The sequence below is a fragment of the Equus przewalskii genome, chromosome 8 (assembly GCF_037783145.1).
Source record: "Equus przewalskii isolate Varuska chromosome 8, EquPr2, whole genome shotgun sequence".
NCBI classification, from domain to species: Eukaryota; Metazoa; Chordata; class Mammalia; order Perissodactyla; family Equidae; genus Equus; species Equus przewalskii.
In genome coordinates, this window is record NC_091838.1 from 12,483,558 (window position 1) to 12,500,315 (window position 16,758).

Sequence of the window (16,758 nt, forward strand, 5' to 3'; positions counted from 1 at the left end):
TGAAGACTGAGAAACTGCTTTGTCTCAGCTCAGGGAGCCAACGAATGGCTCCTTGTGCTGCCCTGGTCTTGGCGAGAGAAGAGGCCAACAGGACAAGCCAGAGCAGTGGGTGTTCCAGCTGACCCCTGCTGGCTCTCCAAGGAAATGTCCATGTGCACAGTGCTGGCAAGGCCTCACAGGGTTTTTCCAGAATGATGGATCCACACACAACAAGTAAGATTCCTGGTAGTGGGGGAAGTGGTAAGACGTGAGTAAAGAACATTTTCAATCCTATTTCTCTCAAGAGTAATTACTTGGTGACCCATGTAGAAACATACAGGGGAACAGAACAGTTCGTGCTTTCAGGGAGAGGCTAGAATGATATCACGGACAGCGCCATCTCTGTAGGATCCTTAAGTACTGACTCAAGGCTGCAGTCTACAATCGTGGAAGAGAAAAATACGGAACTTTTAAGATGTTTACTTCGCCCCTCAGTTGGCTTCCCTCCTCCCTCCTTGAGTGAAGGCAGTCATGAGAAGATGCCTGACAACACGCCAGTTTTTACATTCAAAGTAGTTACCAGGAAATTCTTCAGTCACCGCTCAACGACTTTAAGCATAAGGTGAAAATTAGATTTAATTTTCATTAGATCCAAAGAAATTTATCTGGACAGAATTTTGCAGAAAAGTGTCTAAAACTCCTTACTATGGAACAAGAAAATTTCAGGAACTCATTTTCATTTCCTTTCTAAAGTTTTCTAAAAAGTTTAGAAGAATGTTTGTTTCTCTCGTTTCCTTTAGTGTCTGAAAAACAGTTTCATAAATGCAGTTGGTATTGCCTCACTACAAGACTTCAGGGAGTAAAGGCATAAAGATTTGTTTCTAGGATACGACCTGTTTTTAAATATATTGGGTAGACTAATAAGTCTGGAGCTGCCAAAAACCCATCCTCCCATCAATAGTATAAAAACAGACTAGAAACTTTGTCATGTCTCCTTTTGAACTTCCCTCCTTCATAAGCTATAATGCCAGTCATCAACCCAGCTGCATCCATCCCAACTCTTCTGCAACATTCACTTAACAATCCAATCGATAATCAATCAACCTGAACTTACTAGGTGCTTACCAGGCACTCAATGAAAGTACCATTCAGGCTCTTCGTCTTCAAATCACATCATAGCAAGAACACCACTGACTACTAAATATGGTACCCTACTTTGGGAATTCAAGGGAGGGAAGATGCCTGAGGAAGATGGAAGTTTAGTGGATGAAGACAGACTTGAATTGGTTCTTGAAGGATAGGAAGGAGTCACATGAGCAGGGGGAGAAAAGAAAAAGGATGAATTAGTGGTGAGGAAAAAGCTTTCAGAGAAAGACCCAGAGAGACACGAATAGACACAAAGAGAGATGGTTGAGGCCAACTAATACTTTGAATAATAAACACTGTTTACAGCAAGTTGAGGACAAACTACACCCTTCCTCAAGTAAAAACTAAAGGCAACATCTAGAAGAGCAAAGGGAGTTCCTGTGAGGGGGAGGCACCCAGGAAGTCTGGAGATCTCTCTTGTTAGACCCGTCAGTCAGGAAGTCTTGCTTTCAGACCGCTGTGAAACAGAAAGTAGGTAGGCCAGAAGCTAAAAATCCCCTGAGTGAAATGGTGATGTGATTAAGGCCCTTTCAAGCAACAGTTACCCTTGGCACACATAAGTTTGTAAAACTTCGGATGTCCAGACCACACCAACACTACCACAGTGGAAATCTGAGGTGGGACCCACGGATTCCAAAACTCATGGCTCGTGAGTGCTGACAGCTTTGTTTGTGGGGATATACCTCAGGCTCCTGAGGACAAGTAGGTTGTGATCAAGTACAATCTCATTTCTTAATGGCTGTGGTTATCAAACTGTAGGGAGCATAAGATACACCTGGGCGTTTGTCAAAATGGGGACCGGCAGCCCCATCCCCCAAGATGTTGATTCAGCAGGTCTGACCGTGGTTGAGCAATCTGCAGTTTAACAGTCCCCCCAGGTGACTTTGATACAGGTGACTCTAGGACTATAGTTTGCATGCCCTATGAACCATCTCCAAGCCACTGGTTAACGCAAACCCATAGGCTTCAGATTCCATTCTCTAGGCCATCAGGAGCTTCTGCCATTCAATTTTGGAAGAATGTCTGAGATGCTTCCATTTCTGTCATAATTTTCTTTCACCTAGAGGCATTCAGTGTTCATACCAAGACAGAAGGATTTGAGAGATGCTGTTATGAACTCAATGTGTCCCCCTGAAATTCGTAGGTTGAAGCTCTAACCCCCAATGTGATGGCATCTGGAGGCAGGGCCTTTGGGAGGCAATTAGGTTTAGATGAGGTCATGAAGGTGGGACTCCCATGATGGGATTAGTTACCTTGTAAGAGGAGGAGGCTAATCTAGTGTTCTTTCTTTCTCTCTCCGCCATGTGAGGACACAGCAAGAAGGTGGCCATCTGCAAGCCAAGAAGACAGCTCCCACCGGGAACCACGTCTGCAACACCTTGATCTTGGACTTCCGGCCTCCAGAACCATGAGAAATAAATTGTTATTTAAGCCACCAGTCTACAGTATTTTGTCATAGCAGCCCAAGCTGACTAAGACAGATGCTGGATTTCAGCTGAGAAGTGGTTGATCTGCCATGAAAAGTAACCTGAACACATGTGCCCCCACTTTCCTTTTCCCACCACAATCAATCTTATGTCAGAGGAAACAGACGAAGCTCAAGCAAACAGGTTTTAGTTAAAATATGAATCATCTTGGACCTCAGCCTAATTCATAACTGGAACTAAATCTCACCATTTTTCTTAAGCTTTGCTTTATAAATACAAAAGGCAGGCACCCTTGACTTTCATAGATGGAAGAGCAGTTATAACAGCAATGGCAGGATCTGTGGTTAACTGGAGCCAGCAGCCATGGGTTTAGGTTTGTGAGACAGGCCTCCATGTAGGGTGCAACAAGAAAAGAATGCCTGAACTGATTCATTCATTCAACAAAGGCTTTCTGAGCGCCTAGTGCGTGCCAGGCTCCAGACTCCAGCAGCGAACAGAATTGGCCATGTTCTCCCTACGGTCTAGTAGGGAAAGACAGAACATACCTTCGGATGGTAATAAGAGCTGGAAAAGACACTAAGACTTGGGAAAGAGAGTGACCGGGAGGTAGGGAGAGCCTACTTTAGATACAGCAGCCAGGGGAAATGTCTCTGTGAGAGTGACATTTAAGCCAAGACCTGAATGTCAAGAAGGAGCCAGGCATGTAAAGATCCAGGGGAAGAAGAGGACATGCAAATCCCCGAGACGGAAAGGAGCTTGGCATGTCTGAGGAGCCGGAAAAAGGCCAGCGTGGCTGGAACAAGTCAACCAGAGGGAGCAGGAGCTGGAAAAGTAAACAGGATCCTGACGGGGCAGAAGCCTCACCATCGCTAAAGTGGCAGAGTCCACTTCTACCGTTAACGATCGTGGGGACCAATCTTCGGTTTTGTGGGTGATTGCCAGGCTCTGCCTTCCACACTGACACAGTGAGTAGCTTCCTGCTGTCAAGTGGATGATTTCAAGCTTCACAGCCATCCCCTCCTCTCCTTGTTCAACATGCCTGCAATTATATCAGAAAGGCAGACCCCATGCCCTGGCTTTGAAGCCAGACAAGCCAGGTGTTAGCTTCACCTCTGCCACTGTTTAGCCGGCAAGTTATTTAAACAACCTGAGCCTCGTTTTCCACACCTGTTAAATGGAGATAACACGAGGACCTTAAACTCCTAAGGTTCTTGTGGGCATTATATGAAACAACACGTGTAAATCATTTATTATGGTAGCTGGCACATAATAGTAAGCACATAGAAATGTTATTCTTATCCAACAAGCTCCATGTCATTTCTCTAAGACACTGATGAAGTTAAATCGAAAATCTCTCTGGAGTCATCACACTGTAAGCTGTTCTTAGTCATCTGACTTTGGTGTAAATGAGGCTGCAGCTCTTTCTTCAAAGCCCCACGACGTCAGATTAGAGAAAAAAAAACAGAAACTCTAGATTTCAGAGGAACCAAAAGAAAAAGGAGAAAACCAGGTAGGAAAGGAGGACTATAGGCTCTGAAATCTTCACCGTGTTTAAATTCTTTCAAACTCTTCAGGGAAAGGATCAAGCCTCTATTCTTCCTTTCCTGTACGAACTGCATTTCAGGGTAACCAACCGTTGATGAGAAGTTTCTCTTTATAAAACGTATTCTAGCTAAACCGTAAGACGTAATAACAGAATTACACTATTACCATTTAGCAACTCTAACGAGCTAATGGATGGAGGTAGGAATCATCAAGGTTGCTCACATCACAGAGAGAACCGAGTGATTCATGTCTCCTGATAGAGGTACACCCCCCCCCCCCCCCCCCCCCACCTCTGAGGCATTTCTGCCCTAAACTCGGGCCTAAATCTTTAGATCTAACTATCAGTTTTACGGAAATACAGAGAACAGATGAACATGTTAAACATCTCGGGGAAAGCAATTGGCAAAATCCAAACTGTGAAATTGGATAAATTACCCAGTTTCTTCAAATAAATAAACTGCAAGGAAAAATAAAGAGCATGAGGGGAAACCTGTAGATTAAAAAAGACTTGAGGCACCCTGACCAACTGCAACATACAGACCTATCAAAAGGTCCTAATTCAAACCAGCCAACTATCAAACTAAAAGCTTATGATAAAATCAGTGAAATTTGACAACTTTAAGGAATTGCTGCTAAATTTTTAGGTCTGATAATGGTATTGTTGTTACTTGTTAAAGAGTCCTTATCTTTTAGAAATACAGTCACACGTGGCTTAATGATGGGGATATGTTCCGTAAAATGTGTGGTTAGGCGATTTCATTCTGTGAACACCATAGACTGTACTTACACAAACCTAGATGGTATAGCCTACTACACACCTGCATTATATGGTACTACTCTTATGGGACCACCATCGTATATGCGGTCCATTGTTGACCGAAATGTCATTTTGCAGCCCGACTGTATATACTGAAACATTGTTATGTTTGCATGTATCCATAATTATGGGTATTTATAAATATATCATAGTTACACGTACAACACATATAATATCCTGGATTTGCTGCAAATTAATCCAGTAGGGAGATGGGTTTTTTAGTAATACAACAAGAAAAACTAAAATCAAAATTATTTTTAAATAACTTTATAATTTTCCATGAGGTTAGTGCTTCCTATCCACATTTCACTGATAACCACGGGCTCTGTGAGTTGGAGGCATTTAAAAGCCTTTGATTTGGGGCCTGATAACAATAATAATGAGGACTAAGATCTATTGCTAACCTATGCATTTGACTAAAGCTGGTCCAGGAATATGCTCAATCAGAAGAAAATTGGTGCCATCGCACTGAAAAAAACCACCAGAGGATAAGGAAAGAGTTATTCACCACGAGCTACTACAAATTTCTGTCTCTCCCGGTTCACTGCTGACGACTTGGGAACCACGTTTTATTCATCTCCTATTCCCAGGTCCTAGCACGAGGCCTGGCACGTAGCAGCCTCACAGATGACTGAAGGAGGAGGAAGGGAAACCACAGAAATGCAGAGGGAGGGAGGGAGGGAGAGAGGCTGCTGGCTAAAGCAGGGAGGAGGAAGCTGGGGCCAAGCTGCCGGGGCTTGCCAGGGAACAGTGAAGGGACAAGATTCCACTCAATCCATCTGAAGCCAAATGATAACTGACACAAGAAAACCAAAAAAGAAAGATCAGGAGCCAGGGGATGTGGTTTGGGACTTTAAACTGGTTTAGTTTCTCTTCTGCACAATGAGTCGGGCATCCCCAGGTGAGTCTGGGAACTAAACGGCCTTCAAGGAAACCAAGACTTCACCCACGGGGGCCTCAAAAAGCTCACGTCCTAAGAGAAGCTGAAACCACATTAGCACCGCGGGCCCTCGGCACTTCCTGCTGGGAACTTCCAGCCTTTACATCATATTTACCTCTCTCACTGGGCAAGAGTATAAGGAGCTTCTTAGAGGAATGTTGGGAAGCAGGAAATAGGTAGTAGTGTGGCAGGAATAAACATTACTGTGACAAAGTGATAATGGAGAAGGTAGAGTGTATCACGTGGAAAGTTTTTCATATAAACATACTGAAAACTTATGCATACCCTCAATTCCCAATCCTTCCGCAAATTTTCCGGGTCAGCGCGTGCGCCCAGCCTTGTACTTCAATTTCAAAGCCTGGTTCCCAGCACCTCCGCGGCGCAGCCCAGAGCAAAACCATCTGAAAGCGCTTCAAGTGTCAGCTTATTACTGATGTTCTCGTGTCTGGAACCCTCGATGCTGTTTCCGAGCATGGTGATGAGCAGCGAAAAGAGCTTCTGAAGAGACACTAAGGCCTTGGGAATAAACCAAAGTTGATTGGGCTAACCACGAAGCCACTTACACCAGCTGGTCTCGCAGCTCGCTTCCAAGCCCAGCTCGCCGCCCCAGGCGGATCCACCGCGGGCACTAAGTACCAGTCTTGAGCAGCGCTTCTAATGTCATCTGCAGGGACACTTTCCTCTCAGCAAAGGTGCGCAACCTCCAGCCCGTGAGCCTGCGGCACAGTGGGCCTCTTCCCTCTGCTTCCTGGCACCTCCCCTTCACAGGTGTTGATCCTTATTTATCATCTTGCACCCTAACTGTTTCTCAGCGTCTGCTTCCAGAGAATGTAATTTGCAAGAGTTCGCTTCCCTTTCTTTTCATACCATTTACTATTTGAAGCAACCAGGACTGACCTTATATTTTAAATCACTCTTTTCAGCATCCCCACATCCATTTCTCAAGAGCAGAAGTTCTAAGCCGGACATTTTCATTTTCACTAAAAGGAATTTCTCATCAACTAAAATCAAAAGAAGTCAAAGATCAATACGATGTACCTTAACATTCCCACTTTATTTTCCGAAAAAGCTAAATTATTTCATATACATTTCCATTAAATTGCCCATGTCGCTAAAATAAGCCGCAAAAGTCTAGATTCCTATTAAAAAGACTTGTCATATTTAAACTATAACAAATTCATCTATCTCTTTCTTTATCCCTAATATAGCAAAGGCCAGCTTGAGCAAACACAGGTCGTGGGGACCCTGCGTGAATTAGAACTCAAAATGTATCCTAGGGTAGTCGATCCTATAAAGGAAAAATTGGCTGACTCAAAGCAGTTTCAACTCCATCGCTCCCTGGATAAATGACTTGAGCAGGCCACTTTCCCTCCGGAATCTCGTTTTCCTCATCTGTAGATTAGAAACGATTACACTTGGCACTTCACAGGGCTGTTGTGAGGATGAATGAGAGAAGACAGGAGAAAGCCCCTCTGACGCTGTTCCGTGCCCACAGCTGTAAATCCGTGCCTTCTCTCACACATGTGTAGCTAATCTGCTGACTCACCTGGAGGGTGCTAAGCAGCAGCTGGACCTGCAGCTACTCCCCTCTCCCTCCCCCACTTCAGTGTCTCTGACCCCTGAGCCAGGTGTGTGCATTTAATTCTTTGACAAAGGTCCTAGGTTTCCCTAGGATGTCCACACCACTGAGGTCGGAGGAAACAAGAACCGACTCTGGTTTCATTCTGTCCTGTGGGCTCTCGCTCGTGCTTGTGGGGTCCAGCCTGCAACTTTCCACCTATCTTCCATTCCTGACTGCCTGCTGCATGCACTGCAAGCTCTGGCATCAGCAGACACAGGATAACAGCCTTACAGAGAGCACTTAACCAGCTCCCATAATTGGATAGGCCAAATCCCTTTGTACACATCTGCTAGTGGTTCTGCTCCCTGATGCACACACTCACACACTCACCTCTAAACTCGTGCATACTTCCCACCTTGCTCTGAAAAGATGTCAGAAGCCTGACCTCATCCCCCTCCAGCTTCTCCCAGGACCTTCCTATATCTTCAGGCTTTTCCTCTTTTACAGTAACTTTGTCAAAGGCCATACAGCTGCTTAGATTTTTCATGGGTTTAAAAGAAAAACCCCTCCATGTAGATTGACACCATTTCAGAAGGTAATTTGTCAGCGTGGACCAAAACCTCTTCCAAAATGAGCATATCTGCCACCTCAACCTGTTCCACTTTTAAGATTTATTTGAAAGAAATAATCATGGATGTACACAAAGATTATCATGTCAGCTTAATTTATAACAAAATATTGAAAAATATTAATCAGAGGACTGATTAAATTATATTTTGACCATATGGTGGGTTATTATGCATCCATTAGAAGTGGCAGCGGAAAAAATAAATTGCAAGGAGCAGGCTTTTCACAGAAGAGGAAACATACACGGCCTATACAAATATGAAAAAAAATGCTGACTTCACTAGGATTTACAGAAATGCAAACTGGCATTTTAATGAGACACAATTTTATACCCAGTTTGGCAAAATTTGGAAATTTGACAGGATCACCTATTGGACATAATGTGGAGCAATGGCTGGTAGAGTGTAAATTAGGACAACCACTTTGGAAAATTGTCTGGCACTATCTTGCAAAGTTGAACACTCATATACCCTGCAACCCAGTAATCTCATTCCTGGTCATATACTCCAAAGAAATATTTCCCAGTGGCACTTGCATTCTGGAGACATATACAAGACCCTTAGCAATGTCTGCAATAGCAAAAAACTAGCAACAACCCAAGTGGCCAGCAACAGGAATAAAAGATAAATAAATTGTGGTAAATCCACATGACGCAACATGATATTGCAGAGAAAATTAACCACTGCTACACATAATATGGGTAAATATTAGAAACATAATGTTGAGGAGGGAAAGGCAAGAGACAGGAGGCTACATGTCATTGATATAGTGCTGAAAACAAGCAAAGATGAGCAGTACAGTTCTGAAACGGGCCTACGTCAGAGCTAAAACCATATTTTCACTTAAAAAGGAGGCTCTGAGGGTGAAAGCTAGGAAACTGTGGTAGGGAAAGGCCGATACAAGTTTTTGGTAATATTTTAGTTCTTGGATTGGGTGATAGGTACACAGTATTCATTATATTATCATGCTTGATAACTAATATTGATGTTATACATAATCTTTTGTATATATCAATTTTTTTAATTACAAAAGACATTCTGGAGTCAGGTGGGTTCGGTTTTGAGGGTGGGCAGAGGACGTCTGGTGGGAGCACCACATGCTGACAGGTTAACTCTGTTGACGATATAAAATACTGAAAGAAGAAGGAGTATTTAGCACTACTTTCTGATTCTATAAAAACATCTTTCTATCTGTTTCTTCTAACCCTATTTCTGCATATTTCGTAAGCTTTGCTTCTCAAAAAATCCTTGCAAGGTTGGGCTGGCCCAGTGGCACAGTGATTAAGTTCTCACATTCGGCTTCGGTGGCCCGGGGTTCACCGATTCGCATCCTGGGTGCGGACATGGCACTGCTTCTCAAGCCATGCTGTGGTAGGCCTCCCATATATAAAGTAGAGGAAGATGGGCATGGATGTTAGCTCAGGGCCAGTCTTCCTCAGCAAAAAGAGGAGGATTGGCAGCAGATGTTAGCTCAGGGCTAATCTTCCTCAAAAAAAAAAAGCATTAGGTGAATGATTGATAGGGAACTGGACATTCATGTGGTACTAAAGGAACACCACATAGATTCTTCTTGACCACAAATGAGGAACGTGACTGTCCATCCAAAAGATCAGGCTGCCATCCCCTGATGTCTCCTGAGGATACGTATACAAAGTTCACAACAACGCTTCTGACATATGCTAGCCACAAAATGTATATATGAGTAATCACAAAAGAAGATATATGAATGACCAATACGCACATGAAAAGATGCTCAATATCCCTACAAATTAAAAGCACAATGAAAGATACCACTGCACACCCAGTAATGGCTAAAACTAAAGTCTGCCAATATTAAGTGTCAGAGAAGATGCGGAGTAACTGGACTTCTCATACACTGCTGGTGAGAATGTAAGGCACAAGTAATTAGAAAACACTTGGGCAGTTTTTAAAAGAGCTAAACATATACTACCCACATGACCCAGTAACTCTACTCCTAGATATTTACTCAAGAGAAATGATTTGTTTGCATAAAGATATATATATATAAATATTTATAGCAACTTTATTCACAATAGCTAAAACCTAAGAAACTCAAGTACCTGTCAAAAAGTAATGGTTTAGGGGAGAAAACACACTTTTCCTCTACCTTCTTAGATTCAGTGGCTTGGGCCTGCAAATTAAACTAACAAAAGAAAGATTAATAGGAGGAAAAAAACAGAGTTTATGCGTATACACATGGGAGAACTCAGTCATGAGTAACTCAAAGGGGTGATCAGATTTGGGGCTCATATACCATCATAACAAAGGGTGATAATTGTGGAGAACTGGCAAGACAAAGGAAAGGGAGGTTGGGCTTCTAGGGGCGGTAAATTGTGGGAAAGTAAACATATGGGGAAAAATAATGGAAGATGAAGGGTATTTTAGTAAGATGTGTTATGCAGACCCATCGCAGTGCCAACTTTCTGTCTCTGGTGATAAGGGTTGTTTTTCCCCTCCTGATACAGGAGGAGACGGGGGGAACACCTTCACAAAGAGAAATTTAGGAAATTTATGCCCTGCTTTTAGGCGGACAAGAGGAGGACAGAGAGTTCTTTCTGTATCTATGGTTTCTCAATTGTATCAAAATAATCCCTATGCCAAAGTGGCATGTTTTGAGGTGGCATCTTCTGATCCCCTTCAATGGATAAACAAATTGTAGTGTATCTTGACAATGGCATACTACTCATCAATAAGAGGAAACAAACTCCTGATATGCGTGACATGGATGCCTCTCAAAAGCATTATACTGAGTGAGAGAGTACATTCTATATGATTCCATTTATATGAAATTTTCCATTTATATTTTCTTTCTAGGAAAGAAAAAATCTCATTTCTAATGATAGAAAAGAGACCACTGGATTCCCCTCCAGGGGTGGAGGACATTGACTGGAAAGCTAAAGGGGGTCGTGGAAAAGCTTTTTATCTTGATTGTGGTGTTGGTTACACAGATTATATATTTGTCAAAATTCCTCAACTGTGTACTTAAAATGGGTGTATTTTATGTAATTATTCCTCCATAAAGTTGGTTAAAAAATATTAGCAAACTGAATCCAGCACTGCAAAAAATAAAACAAACTCATTCAAAATAAAACAAACAAAAAACTCTCTTGACCAAGTTAGTTTTATTCCATAAGTAAAGATCAGTTTAGCACTAGGCAAACAGTTAACATCATTTACCACGTTAACAAAGGAGAAAAAACATGATCACCTATAGAAAGAACACTTGATAAAATTCAGCAACCATTCATTTTTTTTTTAACTTGTCAATCTAGGACCAAAAGGCAGCATCCTTATCCTGATAAAGGGGACCCACAAAAAACCTGCAGGACGGTTTTAGTTAGTATTAGCTGTAAATACACATACAGGCGCTACCATTTTATGGCTAATGTGATTCGCTCCACAATTCAAGCAGCATTGTTGAACCTACGCAATTCCAGATCTGGGCTGCAAAGAGAGAAAATTTATAGATCCTGACCTCAGGGATACCAAAATCTGGTGATGGAGTCTTAAACATAGTCACTTAAGAAACGTACTCATTTGAAGTGAGATCTAAACATATTCATTTTCAATACAAAGCAACATGTGATTAATACCAAGTGGGTGATGTCTTTAATTCACTGATGAATATTTGTTGAATGCAAGGCACTATGCCTGGATCTGAGATACAACAAGGAACCAGAGAGTTAGGAGACTCGTTTTTTGTTTTTAGTGAAATCATGTCATGTTCTAATGATTTAAATTGTCGTACAGGAGAGGTAAAATTGTCTTCTTATAATTATGTAATTGTCTACATTTGTGTTTCTCATTCAAGAACTGTATCATGGAATAGGTTTTCCCCAAGGCAGAGTCTCATGAAAAATTCAACAATTTATTAAGAACTGGGAATTTTCACAGCAAAATGAAGAAACGTCTTATTTCTGATTTAGGGTATAAAATAAATTATTAATAAAGACCCATAGAATCGTTTTCTCAGAAGAACAATGGGAAGAGGAAAACAAAGATCAGAAACAAAATGGAGAGAAACTGGCCTCTCCGACCAGAGCACAGGTTAAAACAAATGAAAGGAAATTGCCAGCCTTGGTGTCTCGTGAATAATCTTATGTTAATCTGCTCCAGCCTCTTCTGAGTCTCTTTCTCTACTTAGAGAATTATGCTCTTTTTAGAAGAGCCTAATTACTGGGCTCCAATCATTTTGCCTTTACCTGTCCTTCTGGCTTCTTCCCTCCAGGACTTGGGTGGAAGCTCTCTGTAAGATGACCAGCGAGACCCTAATTGGCCAGTGGCCTCTTGGGCCTAAACTCTCGGCTAATTTCATAATTGGCACTCCTTCTGTTACCCCTCTCTTCACTTGGCTTTTGTGACACCTCTTTCTCCAGGTCTCCTTCCGCCTCTTCAAACGCTCCCCTTCCGTTTCCTCGCTCCCAGAGGGAATCTCAAATATCGAATGGCTGCGGCCACCATTCGACAATGATGTGTCCCACACCTAAGGGGAAATTATGCGCCTGCTCTTCAGGAGCCTGCTTCTGCTCCAGAAAAAAGCCCCCTCCGCATGCTCAAAACTGAATGTACTGTCTCTCTCTTGCCAAACCTCTTCCTTCGCCTGTGCTTTTCAATATAACATCACTGCTCACCCGAATGCCAAGGCGCTAACCTCAGAATCCACCTCAACGCCTCCATCTCCCTGCCCACTGCCCACTGCCCACTGCAAGTTGTCTCCAGTCTGCCAAGTCTGCTCCGGAGCGTCAAGTAAATCTGGGCGCTCCTCATCTGTTGTTGTTCTAGTTAAGGCTTCATCCTCTCTCACATGGACTGTGGCTGCCGGTCCACAGCCTCCAGTCTCTTGCTTTCACCCATCCTGCCTCCCAGGTGATCTTTTAAGACACAAATCTGCTCATGTTACTTTCCTGTCTGCTTGAACCTCTTGACGTTTCTCCAGTGCCAACAGATTAAAGCACAAATTCCTTAGTATAAGGTATAAGGCTTAAAAACCTGGACTCTACCTATGTTTTCAGCTTTATTTCGTACTTCTTTTCTCCATGTTGCTTCCCCACACAAAATACATATGCACACCTGCTTCCCCCACACCCACATGATGCTACTGCCTACTGAACTCTTTGATACTTCCCGAAGACACATTTCTCTTATCATCCCTCAATGACTTTGCACACGTGAGTCCTCTCTCTGGAGTGCCCTTCTCTCACACGCAGGGTCGCCGGATTTAGCAAATAAAAACATAGGATGCTCAGATGGATTTGAATTGTCTTACATGTCTGAAGTATAGCATATATATACACCGTGTTAACAAATTCACCTGTGTACTCACCAGTAAAATTGGGCTGGCACTCAACTGCAAGAGCATTTCTTCATCACCAGAGCAGGTCAGAATGTGGCCTCTTGCTTTATGTCACAGAAATGCACGTCTGTCTCAGCTGTGGAGGTTGTTTCAACAGCTGCTATTATTCAGTGCTAAGATGAGCCTAAGAGATTCAAGTGCATTATCATTATGCCTTATCATGTGAATTGTCCTATAAGGTAGGTAATGTTATTAATTTTCACTTTATAGATGAGGAAAACAAGGCATGGAGAAGTCACAGAACTTGGCCAAGGTTATATAATGAGTGGGGGAGCACCGGCATTTGAACCCAAGTAGTCTCGCTGCACAGCCCACACAACTAATCTTTGCACTTCGACAACTACTTATGTTTGCATAGTACTTTGAAATTTATGGAGCTCTTTTTTCTTTTTCTTTTCCTTATATGACATCTTAGAAAAAATATAATATGACCAAGACTGATGTACCACCATCCAAAAGAAATACAACACAAATAAATCTGAAGCCCCTAACATTCCCTTCCTATAGCACATATCATGTTCAATTGCTGCTTGTCCTTCCAATTCACGTATGTGTGGTATACAATGTATAATATTATTTCATATTTTTAACATACTATTGTTGTTATATTGTGTGTATTTGTCAGCAATTTGCATTTTTCTATCTTATTGTATTTTGGAGACTTATCTAGGTTGATACGTGTAGTCTTATTCATTCATTTTCACTGCTGTATAATATTTCAGTGAATGACTATATCATTATTTATTCATTCATTTTCTTGTTAATGAATATTTTTGCCATTTCTGGATTTTTTTTCTTGCTTTGGCTTTCATTTTGGGGTCGGGAGGGTGTTTGGTTAGTTTTGTTTGTTTGCTTTTTATTAGCTAGAAATAAACACTACTATAAAATTCTTGTACATGGCTCCTCATGCACACATGCAAGAATTTCTCTTTAGTTAAGTACTTAAGAGAGGGATTTCTCTTAAGAGTATGTGCATTATTATATTGGAGGTCCTAGACAATGGAGTAAGACAAGAAAAAGAAAAGGCGCAAGGATTAGAAAGGAAGAAACTGAACTGCCAGTATTTAGTCAATCTGATTGACTACATAGAAAATCCAAAATTTATTGGCAAAAATTTAACAAGAAAGCTCAACAAAAATGGCTAGATATAAACTCAACATTCGAAAATCTGTTACATTCTTATACTATAGCAACAAAATAATTAGGAAATATAAAATTTAAGAATAATTAGGAATAAATTTTATAAGAGATGTATAGGGACTTTATGAAGAAAATCATACTATATTCATGAATAGGAAGACTCAATATCATAAGAAGTCAGTTTCCCTCAAAGTAATCTGTAAATTCATTGCAATCCACAGACTGGGAGAAAATATTTGCAATGCATATATTCAACATAGAATGCATATGTTGAATATATACAGAGTCACACTAGACCAAGTAAAAATAAACAACAAAAAACCCAACATAAGAATATAGGCAGTATGCATGTGGCGGTGTAAAATGCATCCACAAAGTTTGCCCATACTCCTTCAAAAGATAGAGCTAATTCCTCTCTCCTTAAGTGCGATCCGCATTTTTGGTAACTCACGCCCAAGACATAAAATAAGATGGAAATGATAGTGTGTGTGTAATTTCTAAGACTAAGTCATATAAGGCATCATGACTTTCTCTTTGCTCTCACTTGGATTACTTGCTTTAAAAGATGCTGACTGCCATGTCATGAGGACACTCAAACAACCCTTTGAAATGGTCCATGTGGCAAGAAACTGAGGTCTCGTGTCAAGGAACTGAGGCCTCCAGCCAATAGCCATAAGAGTGACACATCTTGAGAGCAGATTCTCCAACCCCAGTCAGGTCTTCAGATGACCACAGCCCCAGCATCTTGATATCTTGACTAAAACTTCATGAGTGATCCTGACACAGAACAACGTAGCTAAGCCACAAGATTTCTAGCACTCAGAAATATGAGATAATAAATTTTTGCTGTTGTAAGCTGCTAAGTTTAAGAGTAATGTGTTCTGCAGTAATCAATATGAATACAGCAAGATGTACATTAACAGCATAGTGAGAAAAGGCACAAATGCTGAGCCAGACTATCCGGATTCAAATTCTGGCTTCACTGCTGACTAAGCATGTGACTATGGGAAGTGACTAGCCATGTGACTGCCTCAGTGTACTCATCGGTAAAGAAGAGATCATAATAGCATCTCCTATAGGACCACTGTGAGGATTAAGTGCCCTGGTGAAAGCAAAGCACCAGAAGAGGATCTGGCACAGGGGAAGCGTTCGAGAAATGTTACCTGCTGTTACGGATTCGCAAAAGAGTAAATCTGAGTGTCAAGTTAAATGCTCAGCCTCATCGGAAACTAGGGAAACAAATTATGAGACACTATCTGTTCCCCATAAAATTGGCAAAAAGTATAAACTCTTAGCTTGAGTGACAGCCATATGCACATGCTCACTGTGTGATAATTTACCTAGATCTGGATATCTGATATGAGCACTTTTTTGGGCTATATGTTATACAATTCAAAAGTTAAAAAAAATAAATAACGCAAGGCACGCAAAAATCCAGTCCTCTCCCTCACTCTACCCTTAACCCAGAGCATACTCTGTCAATAGCAAATGTTGGTGGAGATGTGAAACACGAGAGCTCTCATATCTTGCTGGTGGGAGTATAAATCAGTTCAGCTATTTTGGAGAGCAATTTGGCAATATTAGCAAAGTTGAAAATGCGTAAGTAAGGTTTTTCCTGAATAATAAGACATAGATTTGCACTACCCATTTTTCTGTGTCTTCTTTAAACTTTCATTTCTGTTAAGATGTTGAGTTGGGAGAGGGGAAGCATTCAACAACAGTCCTAAAATTTTGTAACCCTGAATACGTTTATATTCTTAAAAATTCCAGCGTAACAGAGAGAAATGATCATTCTGCTTACAGCCTCAGGGACAGCATGTAAAACATGCCTGGCATGCTGGGCACTCTGTATGTGCCTCTGAAAAGGAGAATTCCTAGATAAAACAGTAATCAGGACTTAAAGAAACCAGAAGGACTCAAAACCTGAAACGGAATTAAGAATGAGTTATCTTAGGGCCAGTGAAGCAAATGGGCGAGGGGATTGTCTTATAATTAATCCAGGGTTTTTTAATATATGTGTATATTTTACATAAAGTATATATAACATAAAATTTGCCATTTTAGCCATTTTTAAGTGTACAGTTCAGTGGCATTAATTACATTCACAATGTCACGCAACCATCACCATTATCTATTTCTGAAACTTTTTTATCACCCCAAACAGAAACTCCTAAACAATAACCTTTAAGCAATAACTCTTCCT

The 16,758-nt window shown here is 41.4% G+C and overlaps 1 long non-coding RNA gene across 1 annotated transcript in view; it reads right to left on the reverse strand.

Annotated features, from left to right (window-relative positions):
• Window positions 1–16,758, reverse strand: part of LOC139085210 (uncharacterized) — a 47,443-nt gene that overhangs the window by 11,281 nt on the left and 19,404 nt on the right. The window contains exon 3 of the long non-coding RNA XR_011543340.1: window positions 13,386–13,539. This is a non-coding gene — a long non-coding RNA (uncharacterized lncRNA). The remainder of the gene's footprint in view (window positions 1–13,385; window positions 13,540–16,758) is intronic.